Genomic DNA, 16,053 nt, shown 5'->3' with positions numbered 1-16,053 from the left:
ACTGACTTGAAATTCAAGCTTCCAAAGAATGTTGGTTTCAACCTCCCACCGCTAAAGACCCCTAAACACTGCAGCAGTAGCTGATCATGATACAGGGCCAGTGATTTTTCATAGCCCTGGGGGAGACGCCAACCAAGCTCCCCCCCCCCCCCCCCCCCCCCCCCCCCCCCCCACACCAACGCAAGCGACGCCTGAGTAAGATAATATGACAGGACTTTCTTTTCAGACGTGTCGAAACTGATAGAGGAACAGTTAACTCTCTACGCGACAAAGGACGAAGCTTTCTCCAATCGGCTCGTTGTCGATTAACTAGATTAACAACAGAAAGAATTCTGCGTGACTATTTTCCAAGACTTTCGGATTAATTGGTTTTATGAATGTTCTTTGATTAACTCACTGACGCATTCTATTGCTTCTTATCGTTGGAAAGTTTTGGAATGTTTTGCTACGCAATATATATATATATATATATATATATATATATATATATATATATATATATATAGATATATATATATATATATATATATATATATATATATATATATATGCTTAAAAATCACAGAAGATGCACGTGACTTCATTATATAAGCGAATACCACAGGAAAATGATAGGCAGAAAGCGCTTGGATTTCTGTCTATCATTTTCCTGTGGTATTCGCTTATATATATATATTATATATATATATATATATATATATATATATATATATATATATATATATATATATATATATATTGCAGTGTGTGTGTGTGAGAGGGAGAGGGGGGGGGGGGGACGGAAGGTGGTTAAACATCGTCCAAACGTTCGTGTTCGGTGGTGCACATTCCCAAGTGCCAATGGAAATGCTACCCTGGCCTTATTCCGTCTTAGAGTATTTACTCGGAAAACCGACCGAAAGGATATTTTACCTTGACAGAACTGGCCCTCATTAAAGATTAACCGTTTAATCCCAGTTGCTACGAAGTCGGTCCACTAGGCACGCAAGTGCATGGTTATCTATAGGTCAGCTGTACATACCACGTACACGAATGACACACACACACACACAAACGCACACAGACACAGTCATGACCTGTCCTATGAATGTTTCCGTTAGACGTACTATGGCGTACTACTTCAGTCAGTCACAATGGAAGTAAAGTTGGATAGGCCTAATTTCTTGTCGTGTTTATTCATGAGTCATAAAAGGGTTGGATGTGTTCCATACGTGTGAAATGATCTTTTAGATATTACAGTGTATATATATATATATATATATATATATATATATATATATATATATATATATATATATATATACGATTCTGCTCTGGGATGATGATAATTTCTGGGTTTAGACAACACCGTTTACTTACTCAACCTATATGTAATTCTGGGATCCGACTGCTGTAAGAGCAAGAAATCGTAAAAAATAAAAGAAGAAAAGGGGATTTCTGACTTGAGCTGAAGGCCTTTACTTTAAGGAATTGTAGTTAAAACAGTTAGGGTAACTTTAAAATTACATGTATTTACATTAACACGATCAGAAGATAAAAGCTGACTACTAAGACGTGGCAGATCCTGGGTAATAATCAAGGTACCAGGACATGGGGAAGGTATAGCCGCAATCAAGACGAGAGAATTCCACTGCTGAAAGATCTCTCTGTAAAAGGGTAGGATTACGAATTAAGGCCAGACAAGGCACAGACATATCAAGCAAGGTCAAGGCAGTGCATAGAAGGTTCAAGGCCACCTTTTGTCAGTCAGTAATAAAGTGCAAAACTTGTTGTTATCTTATTTCAATGAAGCTTTGGGCGGAGGATTGCTTGGAAAGTATTTAGCAATATATATATATATATATATATATATATATATATATATATATATATATATATATATATATATATATATATATCACAAGGGAAGCTCGGGTTCAACGCAATAAGAAGTGCACGATACGGAAATCGATGCTACAAGCTTTACCATAAAATGTATGATATTAGCTTTATCATACATATAAGAATAACTTAGTATTTATCTTCAAAACTGTTACCTAAGCAATATGTTTTCAGCTATGTGATATGACCGTTATATTCGTCAGAAAAATCTTGAGAGTCTAATGTTAATAGTATCCCTTACTCGGGGAGTAAGCCAACGTTGGGGTGTAAGAAAGCCCTATGAAAAAGCCTATCAGGGTCTGAAAAAGGTATTTTGCGATGAGTTAAAGATACAGGAACTTTAGGATACGATATTTATGATTTATTTGTTAGAATGACAATGGAAAAAATAAATAATGTGCATGTTAAACGGTACAGAGCGATTATTTCCAAGAAAATAAAGCGTACTTATTTTAATTCTCGTTGGTGAAACAAGGCTCTATTTGGCTGTAGATTTTAGCATGCACCACGAGTAAGCTGGAGGTCGGATCACGCCTTGTTTTTTAAGGTAATAGGGAGAGAAGCCATGATGCTTCGTCCTTCATTGTGTGAAAACTTGGTTAATGTTTTTAGAAATAATCTGAACAAATTTTTTTTTTTATTATGTGCTACCTAACAGCGTTAAAGAAATTTCGAAATGTAGTAATTGTTATGAAATGAGACCTGCGCTTGTGTCTCTTATTTCTTGTCTGTTCTCTGTATTGAAGAAGTTTAATTCTCTGGTGCAAGGTTTTATCGAGGAGTGAACCGACCTCCAGCTTACTAGGGGCGTGTGCTAAAATCTACGGTCAAATAGGGTATTGTTTCATCAGGGAAAATTAAAATAAATACGCTATATTTTATTAGAAATAATTGCCCTGCACTGTTTAACATGCACATTATTTTAATAAACAAATAAATCATAACTATCCTCTCCTAAAATTCCCGTCTCTTTAACTCGACGCGAAACTCCTTTTCTAGACTTTTTTAGGCTCTTCCATAGGCCTTTCCTACCCCCAATAACAACAACAAAAAGCACTTTGTAGGCTTACTACCCGAGTAAACGAAAACTATTCATTGCAAATCCCCAATTGTATGAGGCCTAAATAATTGTAAGAAATTAGAAGAATTTCTCATTGCTCATTGGTTTGTTTGTTTGGTGTTTTTACGTTGCATGGAACCAGTGGTTATTCAGCAACGAGAGTGAACTTCTATCACCAGAAATACACATCTCTCACTCCTCAATGGAATGGCCGAGAATCGAACCCGCAACCACCGAGGTGGGTCGCTAATACCATACCAACCACGCCGCTGAGGCGCTCCATTGCTCATTGGAAATTCCAGAAATGTTCTTTGGAATACACTGCAAGCCGGACTTTAGGAAGCGGAAGCATTTATCTCATGCTTTTATTTCTACATCCAAAGGATGCTGATGCAACAGTCACTGACGATGTTTTTATTCGTTTTTTTATCTTTTTTAATTTTTTTATTTGATAGCTGTGTATTTTATCTTATCACTGTCTAACGTTTATCCAAAACAACATGCTCACTATCTAACATCCTGTTACGGTTAATGGTTTCCACCCCATTAAGGTTTTACCTTCATTCTGATTGTGTATGTATATAAATATATATGTATCAACAATAAGTCACCTAACAGCACGTGACAAATATGTACGTAAATAGCCTTATGAGAGGTGAAAAATTAAAGACCAGGTACCAAGCACTTTCGTGTATAGCTTACACTTTTTCAAGGTACAAAGTAAAATAAATAGAAACATAAACAAGAGAATTTTACAAAACAAAGATCAAAGCCATTAACAAGCGAACCATCATTACAAACTGTCAGTGCCAAACAAGTAAGAGTACTTCAAAAGTGATTAAGAACTGAAACTGCAGTTAGTATAACAGGCTGTTGCTAAAAGGTGATATTGTATTACCCTACAATTTTATTAACAAGGTAACTATCTAATTTAAAAAGACCTGAACTCAGATTCAGAAGTTGATTGTTGTTAAAATGCTTAATAAAGGCATATTCCATCATGTTTCTTTTTACAATATGGTTACAAAAAATTACCTCAGATGAAATTTTCCAGTCTATACAATGGTTAAAATCATTCATGTGTGCAAATAAAGCACTTGTCAATTGACCTGCTCGAACTGCGTAACGGTGTTGTTTTAGACGGTACTCTAGTTCTTTACCAGTTTGACTAAGGTATTTGTTATTACAACCAGCACAAGGAATCGTGTAAAAACAGCCTCTAATTTGTTTTGGGGAATTACGCACAATGCTATTTTGAAATGTTCCTGAATTTTTTTATACTATATTTATCTTGAAAGTTTTCAGTAATTTCTGAATAAAAGAAAGATTTACATTATATGGCAGTGTCAAGATATTTTCTCTCACAAAAGGCTCCCTATTGCTACTGGAATAAAAAATATTTCTAGCTTTCTGCAAAGATTTGGCGATTGAAAACTTTGGGTATTTTAACCTATTTCCTACGTCATATATTTTACAATTCTCTGAGTCTGGTAATTCCGGACTGCATATCCGTAGTGCCCTTAAAAACATGCTACAAAAAACTGAGAGTTTTACATTAATATGGTGGTCTGAATAATAGTGGATATAAGAACAGACATTGGTAGGTTTCCTGTAAACATCAAACACAAAGCACCTATCCCTTCTATGAACACAAAACATCTAAAAATGGCAATGAATAATTATTTTCTTCTTCAACGGTGAATTTGAAATAGAAGGTACCAAATTATTTAACTTGTCTAAAAATATGTTCAAATTTTCGCACATGGGCCAAACACAGAATATGTCATCAACATATCTAAACCAAAGAACCCCCTTAGGCAAAATACCGGGTAATATTTTTACTTCAAAAAATTCCATAAATAGGTTGCTAAGTACTGGGGAAAGGGGATTTCCCATAGCCATTCCAAACTTTTGATGGTAATAATTTCCGTTAAAAATAAACTTACCATCTTTAACGCATAATTTTATCAACTCTAAAATTTTGTTAGAAGCCAAAGGTAAAATATGCTTTGTTAATTCGTCAGCTAAAAAATTAAATAAATCATCAACTGGAACATTGGTAAATAAAGAGGTAACATCAAAACTGATCATTTTAAAGTCGCAATTTTCGCGAGCATTACTGATTTTTTAAACAAAATCTGTATTATTCTTTATATGTGACTGAGATATGTTTCCGACAATAGGCATAAGAATCCTAACTAACCATTTAGATCGTTTATATGCAACACTACCAACCGAACTGATTATTGGGAGGACTGGATTACCAAACTTGTGCGTCTTAATAAGACCTTAATACATGTACGGTAAAATTGCACATTGCGAGGAAAACTGTTTGACTAGAGCATCATTTCCTTTTAAGAGACTTTTTAATATATTATTGAAATTACTATTAACAGCGGCATGAGTTTTTTTTCTAGTTCTGAATAAGTTACATGATCTGACAAAATATTATACATTTTTCTAACATACTCATCCTTATCCATTATGACCAGAACCTGGGATTTATTGGCCTTCGTAATATGGATATCATTATCATTTTTTAAGTCATTGTAACACTTTATAAAACGTCTAGGAATAATAGTTGGTATATATATATGTATGTGTGTATAGTGTATGTATATACTATATATATATATATATATATATATATATATATATATATATATATATATATATATATAGTGTATAATGACCAATATTTTACCAAACTTTTGGTAAAATAAATTATACATAGAACTTTCGCAATTTTAATTCCATAACTTTGAGGACATTACGATCAGCGTCACACATTCTCATATTTCCATAACTCTTCTCATGGGTATTTCCATTCACTTTATGAACACGATTTAAACCTTCGCTTTCGAGTAGAAATAAGAGCTCATTTGGCGGTTTCGTAGCAGAATAAAATTTTGAGTCGAAAAGGGATTTCTATGCTTGAAAGACCTCTCATGGTATTTGCGAAGTTATCACGGCTACGTGAAAAGTAATAATAGTATAGCCGGTTCACTTAAGGTAGCTTCTTGGGTGAGCCCTATGCCTACGAGACGTTTGTTTGGTGGTCACTGATTGGCTGGGAGCAGCCTACCTCCCGGTACCAGCCAATCAGCGGCCGCTAAACAAACATCTCGTAAGCATAGGGCTCATCCAAGAATCTACCTTAAGTGAACCAGCTATAGTAATCTTTATAAAGACTGTCTATTGAAAATATGATATCTAGGAAGATATGTGTCATTGACGGACATAATTATAGGCTGGTCTTCTGGGTTAGTGTTGTGGCATGCCACTCAGATGTCGCGGGTTCGTGTCCCTCCCCCCGGGTGATGAAAAATCACTGGCTCTGTAGCACGATTAGTTACTGCTGCAGTGTGGGGTCTTTAGCGGTGGGAGGTTGAAACCAACAATCTTTGGAAGCTTGAATTTCAAGTCAATCGCCCCGTTGGTGTGCTTGTTCCATGTGAATAGGTTTCATCTACTATAATATAAATAATAACAATAATAATAATAGCATGGGACAAAAGAGTACATGAGAAAGAAGATAAAAAATTGATAATTATCAAGACCTGGAAATAGCGATTAAAAGGATATGGGACATGCCAGTGGAAATTGTAACCATAATCACAGGAACACTGGGAGGCACGATCCCCAGATCCCTGAAAAGGAACTGGAAAAACTAGGTGCCGAAGGCCGAAGTAGCTCCAGGACTCCTGCTGAAGAATGTGTTACTAGAAACAGGGCACATAGTAAGAAACGTGATGGATTCCTAGGGAGGCAGGATGCAACCCGGAACCCCACACTATAAAAAAGACCACCCAGTCGAATTGGAGGGAAGTTATAGAAAAAAAAAATAATATTTGAAAAGCAAAACAGTAAGGAGCCTGAACTACTTCGTCTTCTAATCGCAGGGAACCAAGATTTGGTTGTTTGCTCAAAATGGAACGGGATAAAACTGAGTCAGTGGAACAATTTCAAGAGTTGAAAGCAACTTTGAGAAACTAGAAGGCGGTGGAAGAGAGACGTCGAGATATAGTAGGCGCTGGGTGAGCCTACACTTCAGTAACCCACCGTAGATAACGCAGAAGATAAGATGGGTATCAGATAAGCAAGCGCGGGGGGAGAGCATTGGTGGCCACATAGTCTCTCTCAGAGAAGTTCAGTGAAGATTTCGCTTTGTGGACGGTTCTCAATTCTCAAGGGGGGAAGCTTTCGAGAGCTGCAATAATCTTCGAGCTTAGGATTCAGCTCCAGAGAGAAAAACGCGTGAGTTTGATTCATAAGATTATTTTCGCTTTGGCTTGACTTCCACAAAGAAAAAAAAAAACTTGGAATACGCATACGAGAGAGTTAGTCTATCAGCTGGGGGATGGGGGGTGTTCTCGTGTGCATAAAATGTACCCTCAGTTACTCACTGGGATTTTGAAGTAGACTACTTCCCTTAACAGAAAATCTTGGGTAAAATTTCCACAATCTGGCAATAAGTGAGAAAATGGCCCCTGTTTGTGGCTCTGAGGCTGATCTTCCGAAGTCCATAATTACATGTAAAATACATACAAAGGCTTACAACTTCACCATTTTTCTTTATAAAAGACAAATGATTTTCCACTCAAATTATTCGTCTTGATGAGTTCTTTCATAACACATAGGTTTTGTTTTGATTGAGTCACCAAAGGTCAAAAGGTCACAAAAATCAGGGTAAAGTGAAAATCGGATGTATGACTCAACTAATCCCTTTAATGCATAAAAAAGTGATATTTTAGCCCACATGAGGTTCAGATCCATTAATATAGCTACAAATCATGATATCCATATCAGTAAACTATTGATTAGGGTCATAAATTAGTAACAGGGTCGACCTTCAATTCGTTGTCTTTTTACGACCACTTGTGCACGAAACATCACAGAACCTTAGAACACTTTCTATTACAGCCACTCATTTTAAATGGATAAAGGTCCTCGTTGGCCGAGTGGATTTCGCGCTCGGCTACCAATCCGGTGGTCCGAAGTTCGATTCTCGGCTCGGCCAACGTGGAACCAGAGAAATTTATTTCCGGTGATAGAAATTCATTTCTCGATATAATGTGGTTCGGATCCCACAATAAGCTGTAGGTCCCATCGCTAGGTAACTGATTGGTTCCTAGCTACGTAAAAATATCTAATCCTTCCGGCCAGGCCTAGGAGAGCCGTTAGTCAGCTCAGTGGTCTGGTAAAACTAAGATATACTTAAGTTAAGTGGATAAGATATCCCTTAAGATGTTTGGTACCACTAATTCTTTCATTCAATATGTCATTAATTGCATTTGGAAAAAGAGTGACTGATGAAAATTTGAGATCAATAATTACAAGAGGATACGTAATGTGGTTAATACTATAGCATTAGCCTATGTATCGGTGATTCCTAAATGGAGGAGCAAAGTTCATTATTTCTTGGCCTTAGTAGCATATAAATAACAATGGATAATTATGTGGAAGCAATTGTATGGTCACAACAAATGGCATCACATTTAGAAGGCCACCTCTCATCGCATCAATATCTATTCATATTACGATATCAACAACACAGAAAAAAATTAATGGCCAAATAATGTTCTCATCACGGGAGGCATGCATAATGAATCGTGTTTTGCTTGGCGAGGAATTCACCAATGAATCACTTGCTTTACTCAATATGATTCCTCTTACTCATCAGCAGCGTCTGCTGCTTCAATATTCTATACTGTGGAAGCAATTATATGGTCACAACTAATGGCATCACATTGAGAAGGCCACCTCTCATTGCATGAAACAGGATATTCCCGAGAGATGCAATTAATTCGCCAGAGAGAGTTTAACAGCATTCTGCTGTGTCTTGTCCTTTCACGTGGCCAAAGTAGCTTTGGGTTACATTGGTAAATACATTAAGGGCAGTGGGGCAGAAAACATACTGACTGAGAGTGGTGTTTTTGGCTTGCATGTTGTAGAATCCGTCTTAGGTGGAAAAAATTACGTGAGATCTCTGAAAGGATTACAACTATTGAAAGAGGCCTTGTCAAGACTAGAGCGGGAAGCTTTTTTCATTGACGATTGTAGAAAAGAGAAGCATACAGATCGCTTTGAGACTCTTCAATTCTTAAAGGAAAAGATGCAGCAAACTCCTCTGAGAGTGTCTCACACCTTCACAAATGCCAGGATCGAATTGGTTCCCTGCTTCTTGATGAATTTGAACAATTTGTGTCCAGATGTGGCGTGCAAAGTGAAACTTTAAAGTTTTGGAACACTTTTCTACAACTTATGTCTCGTCTTGAGAATCTAATTCGTAATGGTGAAGGAAATTGGATCCTCCAGATTCAAGCTATCCAAGACTTTCTGCCCTTATTTTCTGCATTTGATTCCACCAACTATATGAGATGGCGCTCCCTTTATTTAGAGGACCTGAAGCGATTACTTGAAACAGCACCTGAAGTGAGTGCAGCATTTATGGAAGGTAGATTTGCCATAAAACGTACTAACGGTCGTTTTAATGCTGTGGGAGCAGGTTTAGCATTGGAACAAACCATCAACAGGGCACAAAAAAAGTGCTTCAGGAATAAATGGCAGTTCAAGAAAAACGAACTTTGTTGCCAAATGGGAGCTGACATAGCATGAGATGATCACCATCAGAAGCATTCACAAAGAGCTAGCAGGTGTGGGCATTACATGTTACTAAAGCAGTCAGCAGGGCAGGAACAGAATTTGAGGAGGCAAATGTTCAAGCTGTCCTAGATTTCATTGAGAAGCACAAGAATCCCTTTTCAACTCCGCCAACGGAGAAAAGGCTGCACAATATAATGACTAATGAAGTTATGTCAGAAGATATTAGGATTCAGCTATTGAATGTAGAGAAAATAGGCAATGGTGCCTACCAAAAATATCACGTAGAAATGTACAGTGAAAACACCGTTCGACTTGTATTTTACAATGTATTTTACAAGTTTTTGCTATTAAAAAACCAGTGTTACTGGACAACATGTTATATAATAATAATGATAATAATAATAAAGTCATCACTTATTTTTTTATCGCATAACACTCGTGCGCGAGGAATGCAGGATTATTAATGATAGTGCGAACACGCAAATTCCTGCATGCATCAAGAACCATCAATAATTCCAGAGATTACGGTCACGACATCAGTGACAAAAAATCAAGCACAAGTGTTTTTTCAACAAGGAGATGCGAGTAATATGTAATAATATGTAACGATCTCTGCAAGCAAAGGAATTCGACAGTTTATTGTTTTCTAGACCAGATAAAGGGAAAGGTGTCACCATTACGAAGAGAAGTGATTATTGACAGTTTATTATTGCGTGAAGACAGGCCTTTTTATGCTTTTCCATAGACCTTTCCTATCCCCCAACAAGAAATACAAAGACAACAATAAAGTAGTTTGTAGGCTTACTCCACGAGTAAGCAAAAATAAATATAAAAAATTTATGTATATTTTAGTTTTACCAGACCACTGGGCTGATTAACATCTCTCCTAGGGCTGGCCCAAAGAATTAAAATTTTTTTACTTGGCTAGGAACCAACTGGTTCCGTAGCAACGGGACCTACAGCTTATTGTGAGATCCGAACCACATTATATTGAGAAATGAAAATCTATCACCAGAAATGAATTCCTCTGATTCCACGTTGGCCAAGCGGAGAATCGAACTTCGGACCACCGGACCACCAGATTGGTAGGTAAGCACGAAAACCCCCCATCCAACGAGGAACTAAAAATAGCAAATCATGCGCTGCATAGGGTGATATACCACTTATCGTAAAAGAACAAGACGTCGGCCTCAAGAATGCAGGCTTATTAAGAGATCTGAAGACAAGCAAATTCCTGCAAGCACGCAAACGGGAACATCAATATCTATTCATATTACGATATCAACAACACAGAAAAAAATTAATGGCAAAATAATGTTCTCATCAGGGGAGGCATGCATAAGGAATTGTGTTTTGCTTGGCAAGGAATTCGCCACTGAATCACTTGCTTTACTCAATATGATTCCTCTTACTCATCAGCAGCGTCTGCTCCTTCAATATTCTATATTTGTGCACGGAAGAGGAGCAGTAGCTCCTTTGCGTGTGCAGCTTATAGCTTCCACTTCTCTCTCTCTCTCTCTCTCTCTCTCTCTCTCTCTCCATCTTTGCTCTCATTCTTTAGCAAGTGTAAAGATTTAGGAAAGACTATTCTAATAACTAGTTTATTGGTTTTGATTTACAAACCCACACATACATAGGTACATACAAATATATATTGTATGCATTTACACACATGCACACACACAAACAAACACACGCACAGATATAATATATATATATATATATATATATATATATATAATATATATATATATATATCTATGTGTGTGTGTGGTGTGTGGTGTGTGTGTGTGTGTGTGTGTGTGTGTGTGTGCTGAACAAGCGTCCCTATACCGCGCACAAAACCTGGTCACATGTGTGCTTTGTCTCTCTAGGAAAATATAAATGGCAATGAAACTCACCGTGACATATTATCCGCTTTTTACGTCACTCTTGTGCCATGTAACTCACATCATCATCAATGGAATTCCTTGCGGGCAATAACAGGTTGCTTAAGCTTTTAACTTTGGCAATACTAATAGTATATATATATATATATATATATATATATATATATATATATATATATATATATATATATATATGTCTGTTGGTTTTATATTAATTTAACTTTTATCTTGACTAAAATCTTTTTTCTATCATCAACCCCCCTCCCAACAACGTGATTCGCTTATAACCCGAGTCGCTAACTTCACTGAAGCCCCGATTTCTCCTGTGTGCGCTGGTTCGAATCCAAGAGTGGGCGAAACTAGTATTAACTACAAATTTCCCCTTTGGTAGAAATACATGAAAAGATATTAATTCCGAGGTAGAGCGAATTGGATATTAAAGGACATTTGCAGCTTAATGCATATACATATACATACACACACATATATACTAATTATATATATATATATAATATATATATATTATATATGATATATATATATATATACTATAAGAAATGAGGAAATTCCTTTTAGCTCAACAGTTTCGGCCTCCATTGGCCCTAATCGAGAGCTGTTTATTAAGAGCCAGTGGAGGCCGATACTCTTGAACTAAAATGAATTTCAGCTTTCCTTTCTTTTCCCCTGTGGACCACAACATCATATGTCTGTCTTCGTGAAAAAGGAAGACTAAAACCTCAGATAGTATATATATATATATACATATATATAATATATATATTATATATATATATGATATATATATATATATGATATATATTATATATATATCATATATATATATATATAATATATATATTATAATATATATAATATATATATATATATATATATAGATATATGCATTAAGATGCAAATGTCCTTTAATATCCAATCGGCTCTTATCCTCGGCAATTAATATCTTTTCATGTATTTCTACCAAAGGGGAAATTTTTAGTTAATACTAGTTTCGCCCACTCTTGGATTCGAACCAGCGCATACAGGAGAAATCAGGGCTTCAGTGAAGTTAGCGACTCGGCTTATAAGCGAATCCCGGTGATGTATAAAAATAAGGTAAAAATAATATATATATATATATATATATATACATACATATATATATATATATATATATATATATATATATATATATATATATATATACACATATATATCATTCAAAGAGGAATTTTGCCGTTGATAATAATTTCTATTAAAGGACATTTGTAGCTCGAATGATTTATATGAATCACGGTGATGTGATAGTTATTATTCATATATATATATATATATATATATATATATATATATATATATATATATCTATATATATATATATATATATATGTCTGTTAGTTTTATATTAATTTAACTTTTATCTTGACTATAATCTTTTTTCTATCATTCCCCTCACCCCCAACCCAGTTCAACCATCCAGATTTCCACCCTCATGTGTATGAGGGAAAGAGTAGTTAAAACACACTGTGACTATTTACTAATTTATTTTTCAAATGTACAAATATACTGATAAACATATAGTTACCTAGTAAAGTGGATAGAGAGCGATTAGTAACAACTAACCGCATAGCCATAGAGAGCGGTTAGTATCAAATAAAAGGACGTGAGAAAATCCATCTGAGATTTTTTTAATTAGTAGGTAGTGTAATTATTTATTTCCCCCAGTTTGGGAACCATTGGTGTAGACGTTTCTAAATCTCCATCCTTCTTCGGTCACCTTCGCGAGATATACGAAATAGGAAATCCAAAACAAAAGGAATAAACGAGAAATGAACAAAAACATGCAAGAAAGGCCAGTCACTTTTAAGAATTACCCCGAGGACTCACTCACTCACTCACTGCTCGCTCAATGTAGGCTAACGTGTGTTGCACAATGAGACCCTTTGGCTGCATTAATCAGCATTCCCTTGTATATAGCAACATAACCCTTGATAACTCAGGAAATTCATGGGACCGCATTTCACTGCGAGGCCGTTCTTCGAGGTTTTGTATTTTGATTAGTGATTTTTTTCACTGCGGTGATGCTCAAACCACGGTAAACTATTACAAGTACAAAAGGCCTTCGGTGCAATCGAGTTTTCTCCACAGCCGCTACAATGTATAATCAAGGCCCCCCGATAATAGATCTATCTTTCGGTGGTCTCGGTATAAGGCCGTATGAGCCGCGGCCCATGGAACTTTAACCCCGGCCCGATGGTGGTCTATCCTAAATACTTGCCAGAAGCACGATTAAGGTTAACTTTAACCTTATATAAAATAGTAACTACCGAGGCTAGAGAGCTGCAATTTGGTACGCTTGATGATTGGAGGGTGGGTGATCTTCATGCCAATTTGCAGCTCTCTAGTCACAGCAGTTTTTAAGATCTGCGGGCAGACAAAGCCGGCGCAATAGTTTTCTTTTACAGAAAACTAAAATCATGTTCCTTTAGCCTAACATGGATTAATTAGCTTATAAATAAGAAGTGCTAAAGCTCATGGACTTTCTAGGCGTTGGCTTATCAGCGTGTAATCTTATCTTAATGAAATTGTGTTGCGTTTGGCGAAAGTGTAGCCTTACTCTACGATGAAATTGCTGTTACGTATACAATGAATGTATGACAATGAGAGTTCTGGCTTAAGATCAGGCGGTTGATTCATCATCACTATTTACTACAGGGGTTCTTAACAGCGGGTATCCATTCACCTTGGGGGAATGAGAACCACATACTGGGGGTATGGAACTTAACCTCTGGATATCTGTATATATTTGATTTTAATGTGTGACTGTATACATGGGGACGTTTTGTAAATAAACAGCTATATAAAACTAAATGTTTTTGACTTTCTTGTATGTTCTATTCATAGCTATTCATACCTAAAGTATCTATTAAACTAAGTATATTAATAATCATGTTGTCGACAAATAGGACTTAGGTGGACTTGAGCAAAGGGGGTATGGAACCATACTGGGCAATCCATGGGGCGTCTGGAGTCATAAAAAAGACTAAGAACCCCTGATTTTTAGCAGTTTAACCAAACTACTGCATTAAAACACTTGACTCTTTTATAGATGACCGAGACGATTAGTTAACATGCTAGGTGTACCTAGGAAGGAGGAGCTGTCATATATATATATATAAAAAAATATATAGATGATATTAGATATATAGATCTATATATATATATATAATTCAAAATATATATTATAAGATTGATATATTTATAATATATACATATATATCTATATATATTCAAAAGATATATATATATATATTATATATTTAATATATATAGAATATATATATATATGTACATATATATATATATGTATATATATATAAAATCATATATATATATATATATATATATATATCATATATATATATATTATCCATATATATATATATTTATATAATATGAGATCTATAAGATATATACTATCTTCTATATATATATCTATATATGAATAGATATATATAAATATATATATATATATAATATATATATCATATATATATATATTAGACATATATAGCTATTTATATATATATGTATATAATATATATATATATATATATATATATATATTATATATATACATACATATATATATTTATAATCAAAAACGGCACCCGGTTAAGATCCATCACCTGTAAAATTGACATAATATGGTCCTCCTTTGGTTCAATTCGGTCCAGCAGTTTCGCCGTCTTTAGCGAACATACACATGTACATACATACATAGAATACATAGTCCAACCGTCAGCTTATATATATAGAATATAGCTATTGCAAATCAGCGCTTTCAGATTAATCCTAGTTCCACCGTGAACGAGATTACACGTATATATATATATATATATATATATATATATATATATATATATATATATATATATACTATATTATATATATATATATATAGTGAGTGAGTGGGACTTAACCTCCTTCCTAGGTACACCTAGCATGTTAGCTAATCGTCTCGGTCATCTATAAAAGAGTCAAGTGTTTTAATTCAGTAGTTTGGTTAAACTGCTAAAAATCAGGGGTTCTTAGTCTTTTTGATGATTCCAGGCGCCCAATGGAATGGGCCCAGTATGGTTCCATACCCCCTTGCTCAAGTCCACCTAAGTCCTATTTGTCGACAATATAATTATTAATATACTTAGTTTAATAGATACTTTAGGTATGAATAGCTAGGAATAGAACATACAAGAAAATCAAAAACATTTATAGTTTTATATAGCTGATTATTTACAAAACGTCCCCATGTATACAGTCATACATTAAAATGAAATATATACAGATATCCAGAGGTTAAGTCCCACTCACTCACTATATATATATATATATATATATATATATTATATATATATATATATATATATATATATATATATACGTGTAATCTCGTGCACGGTGGAGCTAAGATTGCTCTGATAGCGCTGACTTGCAATAGCTATATCCTATATATATAAAGCCTGCGTCGGACTATGTATACTATGTATGCATGTACACGTGTATGTTTGCTAAAGACGGCGAAACTGCTGGACCGAACTGAACGAAAGTAGGACCATATTA

General features: G+C 35.2%; 1 protein-coding gene across 2 annotated transcripts in view; it reads left to right on the top strand.

The window, feature by feature from the left end:
• Positions 1–16,053, top strand: part of LOC135226599 (beta-1,4-galactosyltransferase galt-1-like) — a 93,089-nt gene that overhangs the window by 20,458 nt on the left and 56,578 nt on the right. Inside the window, exon 1 of one of the 2 annotated variants that reach the window (XM_064266304.1) lies at positions 7,085–7,198. The exons of the other annotated variant lie outside the window; for it this stretch is intronic. The gene's annotated coding sequence lies outside the window, so the exon portion shown is untranslated. Of the gene's footprint in view, positions 1–7,084; positions 7,199–16,053 lie in introns of those variants that run through there. 2 annotated transcript variants of the gene reach the window in all.

This window comes from Macrobrachium nipponense, chromosome 14 (genome assembly GCF_015104395.2).
Source record: "Macrobrachium nipponense isolate FS-2020 chromosome 14, ASM1510439v2, whole genome shotgun sequence".
Classification (NCBI taxonomy): domain Eukaryota; kingdom Metazoa; phylum Arthropoda; class Malacostraca; order Decapoda; family Palaemonidae; genus Macrobrachium; species Macrobrachium nipponense.
This window is presented reverse-complemented; position numbering and strand designations above follow the sequence as displayed.